Here is a 12881-nt window from a genome sequence, read left to right on the forward strand (position 1 = left end):
AAAGTATAATACTTCTGTAGTGCTTATGTAAAGTATAAAAGTTTGTCTATAAGTGTTCTGAAAGTATATAGTAGCATTGCAGCAAAGTACTAAAATTAGAATTAAAATTCTTTTAAAGACTTATCTTTGTTAGGAATAGAAAAGGTTAGTTACAAATGATCCCAAGAAAATTAAGAAGTAGATTGAATCCCTTGCTTCTCATTAAAAAGGTTAATTGTTACCATTTGAAAACTTGGCTTAAAATCTCCCTGTTCATAAAATTAATATATAAGTATTTTAAAATAAAAATGTAATGTAATATGTAATGTGCAATTGTAATATGATAACAAAGCATGTATATCGACATATCCAATAGATGATATTGGTAACTAACAATAAGTCCATTTTTAAAAATTTCACAAATGAAAAAACTTTCATTTGCCCTTCTAGATCCATGAGATTTCACAGGAGCCTAGTTTAATATACACAAAACTGTGATGGGAATAAAGAGCAAGGCAAGACAATGTATAATTAAGTGATAAATGAGACAGCTGGAAGTGGTGTTAGAGTTTAGCAGAAGTAAATATTGCCTTTAAGAAGAACAAGGCATTTTCCAGATTTTGTAGCACTCATTTTCATCAATGGCCAAAAGGAAGTTTCAGACCTAAGAATGATAAACTATGCTATTTGAAGTGCTGTTAGAAGATAAGAAGACTGGTTAATTATCCACATAATGATGGTTTAAAAAGCCAATAATTTATTTAGATATGTAATGACCTATTTGATAACGAACATTTTTTTCTGCTTTGTACTGAACAAGATATGATATTTTAATTTCTTTATGGTGACACATAACATTTAAAAATAATATTGAATAGCTTCCTTTTTTATCTTTTTTTAACTTGTATAATTTTTTGTTTTTTTATTTTTAAATTTTTTTTATTTTTTAACGTTTTATTTATTTTTGAGACAGGGAGAGACAGAGCATGAACAGGGGAGGGTCAGAGAGAAGGCGACACAGAATCTGAAACAGGCTCCAGGCTCTGAGCTGTCAGCACAGAGCCCGACGCGGGGCTTGAACTCACATACCACGAGATCATGACCTGAGCCGAAGTCGGCCACTTAAGGGACTGAGCCACCCAGGTGCCCCTATTTTTTTAAATTTCCTTCCAAATTAGTTAGCATATAGTGCAGCAATGATTTCAGGAATAGCTTCCTTTTTTAGGTGCAATTAAATGTACTAAGTCTCCAAAACAGTGGGTGGCTTGAACCTTGTAATTTATTTATTTATTTTTATTTTTTTTTCTTAACGTTTATTTTATTTTTGGGACAGAGAGAGACAGAGCATGAACGGGGGAGGGGCAGAGAGAGAGGGAGACACAGAATCGGAAACAGGCTCCAGGCTCCGAGCCATCAGCCCAGAGCCCGACGCGGGGCTCGAACTCACGGACCGCAAGATCGTGACCTGGCTGAAGTCGGACGCTTAACCGACTGCGCCACCCAGGCGCCCCTGAACCTTGTAATTTAAAGTAGACCTACAAATCTGTAGAAATAACAAGAACGGTATAGTGAAATGAGAGGGGTTCACAATTGTTAATAATTTTTTTTAAATCTTACATAGTTACTGGATGAAACAATACCATTGATTTATGCCTCTCCCTTTTTGTTGGATATCATTCCATGTGAGAGAAATTGTCACTATTTATAATTTTTAATGAATTCCTGACTCCCAACAAAGTACAGTGGAAAGGTTTGATGTTTACATAGGACCTGAGTCCTGACTGTATCATCATCCTGCTGTGTGATCTTAAACAATTCACGTAATTTTTCTGAGTGAGCAGTGTATATTCTCTCATTACACAATAGTGACTCTGTGCATGCTTATGGAAACACTGTATTCACTACCAAGTGCTTTAAAGTCATCAGTACTTCTTGTATTCCTATCCCTTTCCCTTCCTTCCATCCCCCCCTCCCTCCCTCCCTCCCTCCCTTCCTTCCTTCCTTCCTTCCTTCCATCTTACCTTCATTTTCTTTCCAATCCATATTAGAGAAGGTATCTAAAAACAACAACAAGAAATCAAAGCTTAAATACTTGCTCTCTAAATTGCTATACGTTGGGTATGATTTTACAAACATTTTAACTCAGAGTGCCTCGGTGGCTCAGTCGATTAAGCATGGGACTCTTGATTTTTGCTCAGGTAATGATCTCATGGTACACAAAATGGAGCCCTGCATCAAGCTCTTTGCTGACAGTGTGGAACCTGCTTGGGATTCTTTCTCTCCCTCTCTCTCTGCCCTTCCCCCACTCATTTATGCTCTTTCTCTCTCTCTCTCTCAAAAATAAATAAATAAACTTAAAAAAATATGTAACTCAGTTTTTTTTTTCTTTTTAGGTAGATATTTAAGTGTCCTGTAGGTACAAGGTGACTAGATACTTTCTGTGATTACCTTGGTATAAGCTAAAATCAGTGTTATTTCCTCCTAACATTTTCTTCCACGCTCAAATAAAACTCATAGAAAATGGTTTTATAGAATATCTCATTAGCATAATAATTTCATAGGATAGAAATATAATGATTGGATTATTTCAAATACATAACCTATTTCTAGAAAGTAGAGCCCACTTCCTATTCTTGGATGAGATAATAATTTTCTCTTGGATCTGGCATGAATAGAAAAGGCAGTAGGCTGACAGAAATCCACAGTTATGATTTCTGCTGTTTAGTGCAAGGTCAATGGTTAATTAAGTCACCATCAGTGGAAATTTGATCACGGATGAGGTCTTCAACTTTGCCTGTATTACTGGGCTCTCACTAGATGACTCAGCTAAGTCATCATATTAACTTTGTTTTCTTCAGACAGGTATATGATTCAGACTGAATTGACAGGGGATTTGGGTTGTGATGCTGTAATATGACTTTCTAGATACCATTACGCATTTCAGAAAACACACATTCACCTCTGAACCAGAATTTAATATTAAGGGTTTTGTCATGCAAATTAACTACATAATGTCACGGATAGTTCAGATTGGAAGCATCTTATGGGTGCCTTTTTCACTGATTCATTAAATAATGCATGCATCCATTTCCACAAATACTCATAGAGTATCTCTTGTGTGCTGGGTACTAGAATGAAGGAGATGAAAAAGAACAGCATGTGGCTTCACATTACTTGAGTCCTTCAAGCCCCTCGGTTTCACAGCAAGGTCAATTGAGGCCCAGAACACTTAATTGACTTTCAGAGGTTCAGAGATAGTTAATGGCCAAGCCAGGACTAGAATCTCAGGCTCTAAACTACCACTCTGCTTGACACTTACCGTAACTATGATGCCTTTTAATTATCCCTATAAATTCACATAAGCATGGCATAGTATGATTGAACATCATATATCTGTATCAGCACTTAAATATATAAAGTTAAACAACAGATACCAGAGAAAACTCAGGTGGATTTAGATGCAGGTAGGGTACATCAGAGCCCAAGAAAAACTTTCCCGGCTTTAGAGGAAGAATATCTTTGTCTAGATCTGTATCTTTACATTTGTGTACATTTATATCTTCATTCCGTGAATCTGTTCATAAATAACCTTTCCTCTCCTTCCTCTAAAGTGTACTTTGTGCCACATTTTCTGTGTCACAAGCAGGTATGTGAGAAGAAAAACAAATGGCACTTTTACTCACATTACGACTATGGGATATTTGTTGTCCTCTGACAAAAGCTAAATACATATTCATGGAATCCTACAAATGTAGTGGAAATTCCATCCCTGCCTCTAGGCTGCCTTCAACTAGGTCACACCAGGCAGTTAGGGATATATATTGGTTCTTATATGTCTATTGGGAGAAATCCATTTCTGAAGGTTGGGCTGGGAAACAGTTTAGGTTGTGGCTTATGTATATTTATAGTGCTTGCATTTACTCTCTTGCTGTTCCCCTGTGTGAATTGTTGTATCGGTTCATTTTGACAACATTGGATGAGGCACAACATTTTAACCTCTTTTCTCTTGTAATTATATAAACATGTACACTGTACATGGTGACCTGGGAATGCTGATCAGAACATCTGTTATGATAAACGGAACAGTGAATGAGAGTTGATTTTTGCATTGTAAAGTACTAAAAGTCACTCTTCTGATCTGTGGCTCTATGTAAATCAGAGTGTTTGAAAATTTTGCTGAAACCTGTCATTCTTTCACTTACCAGAGACAGAAAGGGAGCTTGTTTTTTATTGTTCTCACATGGGTGCTGCCCAGCTAGGGAGTTATCTGTCTCTCGGAATCAATTAAGTTAACCTTTATAGCAATTTGTATAGCCGTTTAAGCATTCTAGAGCCTGCAGGAAAGTGGCAGCTTAAAGTAACCAATAATGTCAGGATAACCTCAGGATATCAGCAAAGGTTCTTCAGTACGCAGTCAGCATTAATTCCTTGTGTCCTTGGTAAATTTGGGGCCAAGGAGTTCTAGGAGACATGGGGCAAAATAACAAATGAGGTAAAATGAATATTGTTTATCATTCTTCTCCCAAAGTGAATGATTGGTTGCAGACTGTAGATCCAGAAGCGATGATGAGCTTACCTTGCATGAGAACCTCTGCCCATTCTTCGGTTTTCTTGAAAACCATCTTCACTGCATCATGATAGCCAATCTCAGGAGAATTATCAGTTACCTTCCCCATTCTCAGCTTGGCTACAAGCAGAAGACATTTTTACATATTATTTTAAAAGTACTTTTTATGTATTCATTGATTTTTAAATATATGTTTTTTCACTCAACTTACAATTGGTTTCTAGTTTAAAGCAAGGATTTTGATTTTGAATTGCTTAGCACATCTGAGACTTGGGAGGAAATTTTAACCAAATTACTCACATCCTCAACAAATATTGAAAAGTGGTCTTCTGGGGGATATAGGAGTTGCTAAAGTGGCATTATCTCTGCCTGATCCAAATCACTTCTCTTAAACCAGGTCAGTTTCTTTGTTGTTGCTCAACTTTTAAGATCATTATTATGTACAGGTGAAGTAGTTCATTTCTTTCTTCTTTCAATTGAAGTATAATTTACATACAATATTCTGTTAGTTTCAGATGTACATCATGGTGATTCAGTATTTTTTTATAAATGTATAGTGATCCTCGTGATGTCTAGTTAACATCTGCCACCCAAGTTATTCCAATATTATTGACTATATTCCTTGTGCTGTACATTACATCCCTGTGACTTATTTATTTTATGACTTTAAGTTAGTACTTCTTAATCTCCTTTATTTATTATACCTGCCCCCCCAACCCCCTCCCCTCTTTTGATAACAAGAAGTTTGTTTCTTGTATCTATGAGTGTTTCTTTTGCTTTATTTGTTCATCAGTTTCATTTTTTAGATTACACATGTAAGTGAAATTGTATGATATTTATCTTTCTCTCTCTGACTTATTTCATTTAGCATAATATCCCCTAGGTCCATCTATGTTGTCACAAATGGCAATTTCATTATTTTTTTATGGCTGAGAAATATACTATTGTGTGTGTGTATAAATACCACACAGTGCTATCACATCTTCTTTATTCATCTATCAGTGGACATTTAGGTTGCTTCCAATTTTGGGTTATTGTAAATAATGCTGCAAAGGGATATAGGGATGCATGTATCTCTTCTAATTGGTGGTTTTTGTTTTCTTTGGCTAAGTACCGAGAAGTGGAATTGCTAGATTGTATGGTACTTCTATGTTTAAGTTTTTGAGGAATTACCATACTGTTTTCTATAGTGGCTACACTAAATTATATACACACCAACAGTGTACAAGGGTTCCCTTTTCTCCACATATTATTCTAAAATTTGTGTGGGGCTATTAAAGACCCCAAATGGCCAAAGCCATCTTGAGAAAGAAGAACAAATCTGGAGGTGTCATTTTTCCTGATTTCAAACTATATTACAAAGGTATAAAAATCAAAATAGTATGGTACTGGCATGAAAGCTGACATATAGATCCTAGAACAGAATAGAAAGCTCAGAAATAAGCCCACACACATATAATCAATTAACCTATAACAAAGGAGACAAGAATATGCAACAAGAAAAAGATGGTCTCTTTAATAAATGATTTTGGGAAAACTAGACAGCTACATGCAAAAGAATGAAACTAGAAAACTATCTTATACCATATATAAAAATACAATCAAAATGTATTAAAAACTTGAATATGAGACCTGAAACAATAAAGCTCCTAGAGGAAAACATAAGCAGTAAACTCTTCAGCAGCAGTTTTAGCAATATTTTTTTGGACCAGTCTCCTCAAGCAAGGTCAATAAAAGCTAAAGTAAACAAATGGGATTCTCAAACTAAAGTAGTTCATTTCTATAATGATGAGCTGAGTTTGCTGAATCTATATTTGTATATTTTCCTAAGATTGAAAATATTCTTATTTTTGGTTGGGTTCTGTCCTATCCTAAGAATCTAAAATTGTATAATGTTTTGTCCCAAATTACTCCATCATCAAAAATTGTTTTCTGCCTGTAAAGGTATCTCAGATATATAAAAATCTCTTTATTTCAAGAAGTTTAGAAAATAGCAATAATCTATAATTCAATTATTCATAACTATCTTCCATTCATACTTTTATATGTATCCTTTCAGGCATATATCTATATATGTATATTTATTTTATATCTATATATCTGTAAGTAAATATTTAGAGATAACCAACATGGAATAATTAATTTTTATTGAGATAGTATTATTATTCTAAGAATTTTAATTTACTCTTTCATTTAACCTTCACAACAATCCTATGAAGTTGATAGTTGGTAATACAAACAACGTGGCATTTTTTCCAATAGGAAACTGAGGTATAAAGAAATTAAGTTATTTGCTTAAGGCCACTTAGCATAAATGCTGAAGTGGACTATGAACTCAAGCAGGCTGGCTTCAGAACCTTATTGTTTTTAATTTAAAATTTTTATTTTAATTTCTGTTAGTTGACACCCAGTGTTGTATTAACTTCAGATGTACAGTATAGCGATTCAACAACAGAGAACTTATTCTTCCCTACTACACAATATTGTCTCTTAAAAACATGCTTATTTTTGACTTGGTATTTCATTAGCTGTATATTTTGAGCATTTTTACATGGTAATGAATGTACATCTAACCAACTATTTTAATAGTTGCACGCTATTCCAGTGGTTTACAATGCTTATAGAACCAACCACAGGTGGTAATAGATTTAGATTGCTTCTAGTTTGTTTCATTATTAAAAATAGTACTGCTGCAAATTATGCTTAAACATGCATAATTTTTAGAATAATTTGTCTAATTCTTCAATATCTATGTAATGATAGACACTCAGCTAAAAGCTGTGAATTCAACATGGAGAAAATTCACAAGAGTTTACAAGCTAGTTATTCCAACTAATGAATTTTAGGAGCAGTTTTTTTTAAGTTTGATTATAGACCCACAGTTCACTCTCAGGAACTCTTTATGAGTAGTATCAGTTTTATTTACTTATTTTTAGTTTTCTTAAATGTTTATTTTTGAGAGAGAGAAAGAGAGAGAGTGAGTGGGGGAGGGGTAGAGAGAGAGAGGGAGATACAGAATCTGAAGTAGGCCTCAGGCTCTCCGCTGTCAGCACAGAGCCTGATGTGGGGCTTGAACCCACGAGCTGAGCTGTGAGATCATGACCTGAGCTGAAGTCAGACACTTAACTGACTGAGCCACCCAGGAGCCCAGGGTAGTGTTAGTTTTAAGTGAGAATCTATTGAGTGTGTGTGCATGTGTATGTACATGTCTGTGTGTGTTGACTCACTCTCCACCCTGAGCACGTAAAACCCCATAATCTACAACTGGGTCATTTCATTTGACTATAAGATAGACTCATTTAGGCTGTGTCTACGTAGAGTCAGTGTAAACATTTTTGTCAGTGACCTATTGCTTTGTTTCACAGTATCAGGCCATTATATTTTTTCTCCCTGACTTTGTGGATTAACTACTTGGTTAAATTTCCTTTAGATCTTGCTTACGTATGAGTCTCTATAGGTGCATATCAGTGTTGCATGAGCATTCGCATATGTGTACATTATTTCTGTATTAGATCTCTACTGACTTAGCCACATTAGCTGCATTTAAAATTTCCACATGCTTTTTTTGAATTAGATGTTTGGGAGAGGAAAGTTATTAACTTTAATACTTTACTTATGTATTTACATTTTCACGACAATTTTCTACAATATTTTCTTTTCACATCTGGTTGGATTCTTTTAGTTTTGAAATTTGTCAGGAAATAATACCCATTATTGAATGCTAAAACTGTTTCTGAAGAGTAGGAAATTTTAAATAAATTCTTATTAGCCCTAAAGATGAAGTCCCTATTTTACAGACAGTTTTAATTATAAAAAATAACTTCTAAAACTTTAAAATGTACAAAGGGCTTTACCAAATAATTTGGGCTTTCTGGATTGCTGTGAAGAAAAACATGAAGGAAGGGACACAGTCTGATCCACATGATTCTCTTAGTTGCTTGGGAAAAGAAAAATAGATAATGGCAATTATCAGTTCCTACAATATTTGTTTTATATTATATTGATATATAAATATGATTCTAACTTCCTTCCATTTATTTTATATTAATGCTTACAACACTATCACATTCCCTTCCCATTTATTAAACACACTCTATATGCCAGGCACCGAATGAAGTCTGACAAGTCAGAAATGGTAAGTTATCATCCCTGTCCTCAAAGAGTTTTCAGAGGAACCACCCATGGTAATAATAAATTATGCCAGTGGATGCTGTTAGAGGTACCAAGAAAGAGAAATGAAAAAATGTTTCCTATGGGAGGCATGAAATCTGTCTAGGGAGTTTGTAGAGAGGTGGACTTTGCTGAGGAGATGATGAAGTGCTATCAGTGGTCACACAAATGCTAACCTTTTCAGCAGTCTTGAAGTGTGTTACGTCTGATTGATACTGCAACTTTTAAAAATGGCAAAACTATTTTTAAGGATTTTAAGAAACCTTGCCTAAAAAGGTGAAACTAAATATTTTCTTTATTTCTCTTTATCTCCTTAGTTAAAACAAAGTAATAAACACACAAGAATACATGGCTCCTATTTAATAGTTTATAGTCCAACTAATAGAAGTAAGAAGATTTTTTAAAAGAAACTCTGCAAACTAATTATGTGAGAGGGAATTAAAAGACTTTCTTGAAGTAATAGTCCAAATAAGTAATGTAAATTCTGTTGTATGTGATATCAAATTACATATTTAGGCTGTTTTATGGATTTCACTATTACTATTAAATTGATTTCTGATTTCTTTCTTAAAATATCAATTTTCTAACCATCTTTTTATTACTCTTTCTGGATTAAAACTTAAGAAAGTTTATTTTAATGTCTCTAATTTACCCTCCTAACATCTTTGCAAAGCTCTTTGCAAATCAAAACATATTTGCATCTAATTTTAATTGATTGAGCTCAATGGTATTTGGACACATGATTTCTCAAATCAGTATAATTTTTTGGAGGGGTGCCTGGGTGACTCAGTTGGTTAAGTATCTGACTCTTGATCTCAGCTCAGGTCTTGATATCACAGTATTGAGTTCAAGCCCCACCTTGGGCTCCGCACTGGGCATGAGGCCTACTTAAAAAAAAATTGGAACTTGGCACAAAAACAGACACATAGACCAATGGAATAGAATAGAAACCCCAGAACTAGACCCACAAACGTATGGCCAACTCATCTTTGACAAAGCAGGAAAGAACATCCAATGGAAAAAAGACAGCCTCTTTAACAAATGGTGCTGGGAGAACTGGACAGCAACATGCAGAAGGTTGAAACTAGACCACTTTCTCACACCATTCACAAAAATAAACTCAAAATGGATAAAGGACCTAAATGTGAGACAGGAAACCATCAAAACCTTAGAGGAGAAAGCAGGAAAAGACCTCTCTGACCTCAGCCGTAGCAATCTCTTACTCGACACATCCCCAAAGGCAAGGGAATTAAAAGCAAAAGTGAATTACTGGGACCTTATGAAGATAAAAAGCTTCTGCACAGCCAAGGAAACAACCAACAAAACTAAAAGGCAACCAACGGAATGGGAAAAGATATTCGCAAATGACATATCAGACAAAGGGCTAGTATCCAAAATCTATCAAGAGCTCACCAAACTCCACACCCAAAAAACAAATAACCCAGTGAAGAAATGGGCAGAAAACATGAATAGACACTTCTCTAAAGAAGACATCCGGATGGCCAACAGGCACATGAAAAGATGTTCAGCGTCGCTCCTTATCAGGGAAATACAAATCCAAACCACACTCAGGTATCACCTCACGCCAGTCAGAGTGGCCAAAATGAACAAATCAGGAGACTATAGATGCTGGAGAGGATGTGGAGAAACGGGAACCCTCTTGCACTGTTGGTGGGAATGCAAATTGGTGCAGCCGCTCTGGAAAGCAGTGTGGAGGTTCCTCAGCAAATTAAAAATAGACCTACCCTATGACCCAGCAATAGCACTGCTAGGAATTTATCCAAGGGATACAGGAGTGCTGATGCATAGGGCCACTTGTACCCCAATGTTCATAGCAGCACTCTCAACAATAGCCAAATTATGGAAAGAGCCTAAATGTCCATCAACTGATGAATGGATAAAGAAATTGTGGTTTATATACACAATGGAATATTACGTGGCAATGAGAAAAAATGAAATATGGCCTTTTGTAGCAACGTGGATGGAACTGGAGAGTGTGATGCTAAGTGAAATAAGCCATACAGAGAAAGACAGATACCATATGGTTTCACTCTTATGTGGATCCTGAGAAACTTAACAGGAACCCATGGGGGAGGGGAAGGAAAAAAAAAAAAGAGGTTAGAATGGGAGAGAGCCAAAGCATAAGAGACTGTTAAAAACTGAGAACAAACTGAGGGTTGATGGGGGATGGGAGGGAGGAGAGGGTGGGTGATGGGTATTGAGGAGGGCACCTTTTGAGATGAGCACTGGGTGTTGTATGGAAACCAATTTGTCAATAAATTTCATAAAAAAAAAATTGGAACTGAACATTAGGATGTTAAGGAGAATGCCATATTTGCAAAAGAATGGCATTTAATCAGGTTTTAAATTCTTACAGAATCAATGATGCTCCCCAATTTACTTTGCAGTTCTTAATTAGTCTTAGAATCATGAATATTTTCTGAATCTCTGGTCTTCAAGATCATTTCACCCATTCCCTACATTTTGCAGAAGAAAAAACAGAGGTCTAGATTGTGAAAGGACTTACTCATTCAGTCACTTTTTGCCTCCTTTTTATTTAGCTGACCTATTTTTTAAAAATCAATATAATTAAAATGTGTGCTCTTGGCCCTCAAATAGTTGGTGTTATTTATACTGTTTATATGGTGATTATTCATGTGGCTGCCTTCCCTGTTATCTCAGTTTGATCTGCACTATTTATATCTTGATATTATTCAAGCATCTGCCTTCCCAATCAGTATGCATTCCTTCTAGGTCTTAAATTGCTAACATTTAAGTACCCATTTCCCAATTTTCTTCGCAGTATGCAGTGCATCTGCTTTAAAAGTAATATTTGAATGTGTAACACCATAGTCCTCACTTTGATTTCAAGGATCTGTTTGTAGAAGGAAATATCAGCACCTATTTCCCATCCACTGGGAAAAAATGTGTTGGAAACAGTAGGAAGTTTGTAAAGTTAAAAGCTTTTTTGTTTTTACAATAAGAAAGCACATTTACATGCCTGAGCACAGCCAATCTTTGTCTAGTGGGACTATGACATTTCCTGCAACTTGATTTTGGTTTACATAATGCCTTCTAACAGATATTCTTTATTCTAGACTGCATCAGCAGCTTCCTTTTTCCAAATGCCCAGTACAAGTTTGAGTTGAATGGAGTATGATAGATGGAGGAGGAGTTATGCAAGATTAGCTTTCATACCTTCTATAGTTGAAGAATTGCGGAGTGCTAGAACTTCAAAAATTTCCAGGACATTCTGCAGACAAAATTTTCATTGGCCACATGTTTGTATAGTTTTCAGTTTACTTGAAATATTGACAAAGCTGCTAATTTTTATGTTTGGATGATACTTAGTAATATTAGAGTAAAGAACATTTTTGTTAGTAGAAATATGGCTCAAAATACTGGAGGCAGTGAATTCAATACAATAGGAATACCTGTTGCTTTGTGGCTGAGGAGAATCAAAAGCAAGTGGGGAGAGTAGGAGGTATCTGTCAGTATGCAGTAGAGACGGGTCACCACTTTTCTTCTTGGAAAATTCCTGCCTTACACTATGTGCTTCCCACACAATCCTCTTTTGGGGAACGGTGACCTACTAATTCATTTTTTTCATGGTGTATCAATTAGGTCCATATGCACATGTGATCTTCTAGCTGCATATACATATACTAGGATGGCATCCATCAAATTCACACATAATGAGCTTCAGAATGTTATAGTCATACTTCATATGGGTATAAAAGTCTAAGAATCTTTTTCTTTTTTTATTTTTTTTAACGTTTATTTAGTTTTGAGACAGAGAGAGACAGGGCATGAACGGGGGAGGGTCCGAGAGAGGGAGACACAGAATTGAAACAGGCTCCGGGCTCTGAGCTGTCAGCACAGAGCCCGACGCGGGACTCGAACTCATGGACTGCGAGATCATGACCTGAGCCGAAGTCAGCCGCTTAACTGACTGAGCCACCCAGGCGCCCCTAAGAATCTTTTTCAAAGGGCTTACCATTGAGAAAAAAAGAAAGTTGCTGTGAAAACAACCAGAAATTGAAGATAGAAAGTGAAGATAGTGATTAAAAGATGGGGCCTAGATTGAGGTCTCCTGAGTTCTAATCCAGTATCCATCACTTACTGACTGACTATGTAACTGACCTAAAACAAGATACTCGGGGTG

At 35.8% G+C, this 12881-nt stretch overlaps 1 protein-coding gene and 1 pseudogene across 6 annotated transcripts in view; one reads left to right on the forward strand and one right to left on the reverse strand.

Annotated features, from left to right (window-relative positions):
* The window catches only part of LOC122490226, a 196717-nt pseudogene extending 192062 nt beyond the window's left edge, over positions 1-4655 (reverse strand).
* Positions 1-12881, forward strand: part of GRIK2 (glutamate ionotropic receptor kainate type subunit 2) — a 662286-nt gene that overhangs the window by 226884 nt on the left and 422521 nt on the right. The window lies entirely within an intron of this gene.

Source organism: Prionailurus bengalensis, chromosome B2 (assembly GCF_016509475.1).
Source record: "Prionailurus bengalensis isolate Pbe53 chromosome B2, Fcat_Pben_1.1_paternal_pri, whole genome shotgun sequence".
NCBI classification, from domain to species: Eukaryota; Metazoa; Chordata; class Mammalia; order Carnivora; family Felidae; genus Prionailurus; species Prionailurus bengalensis.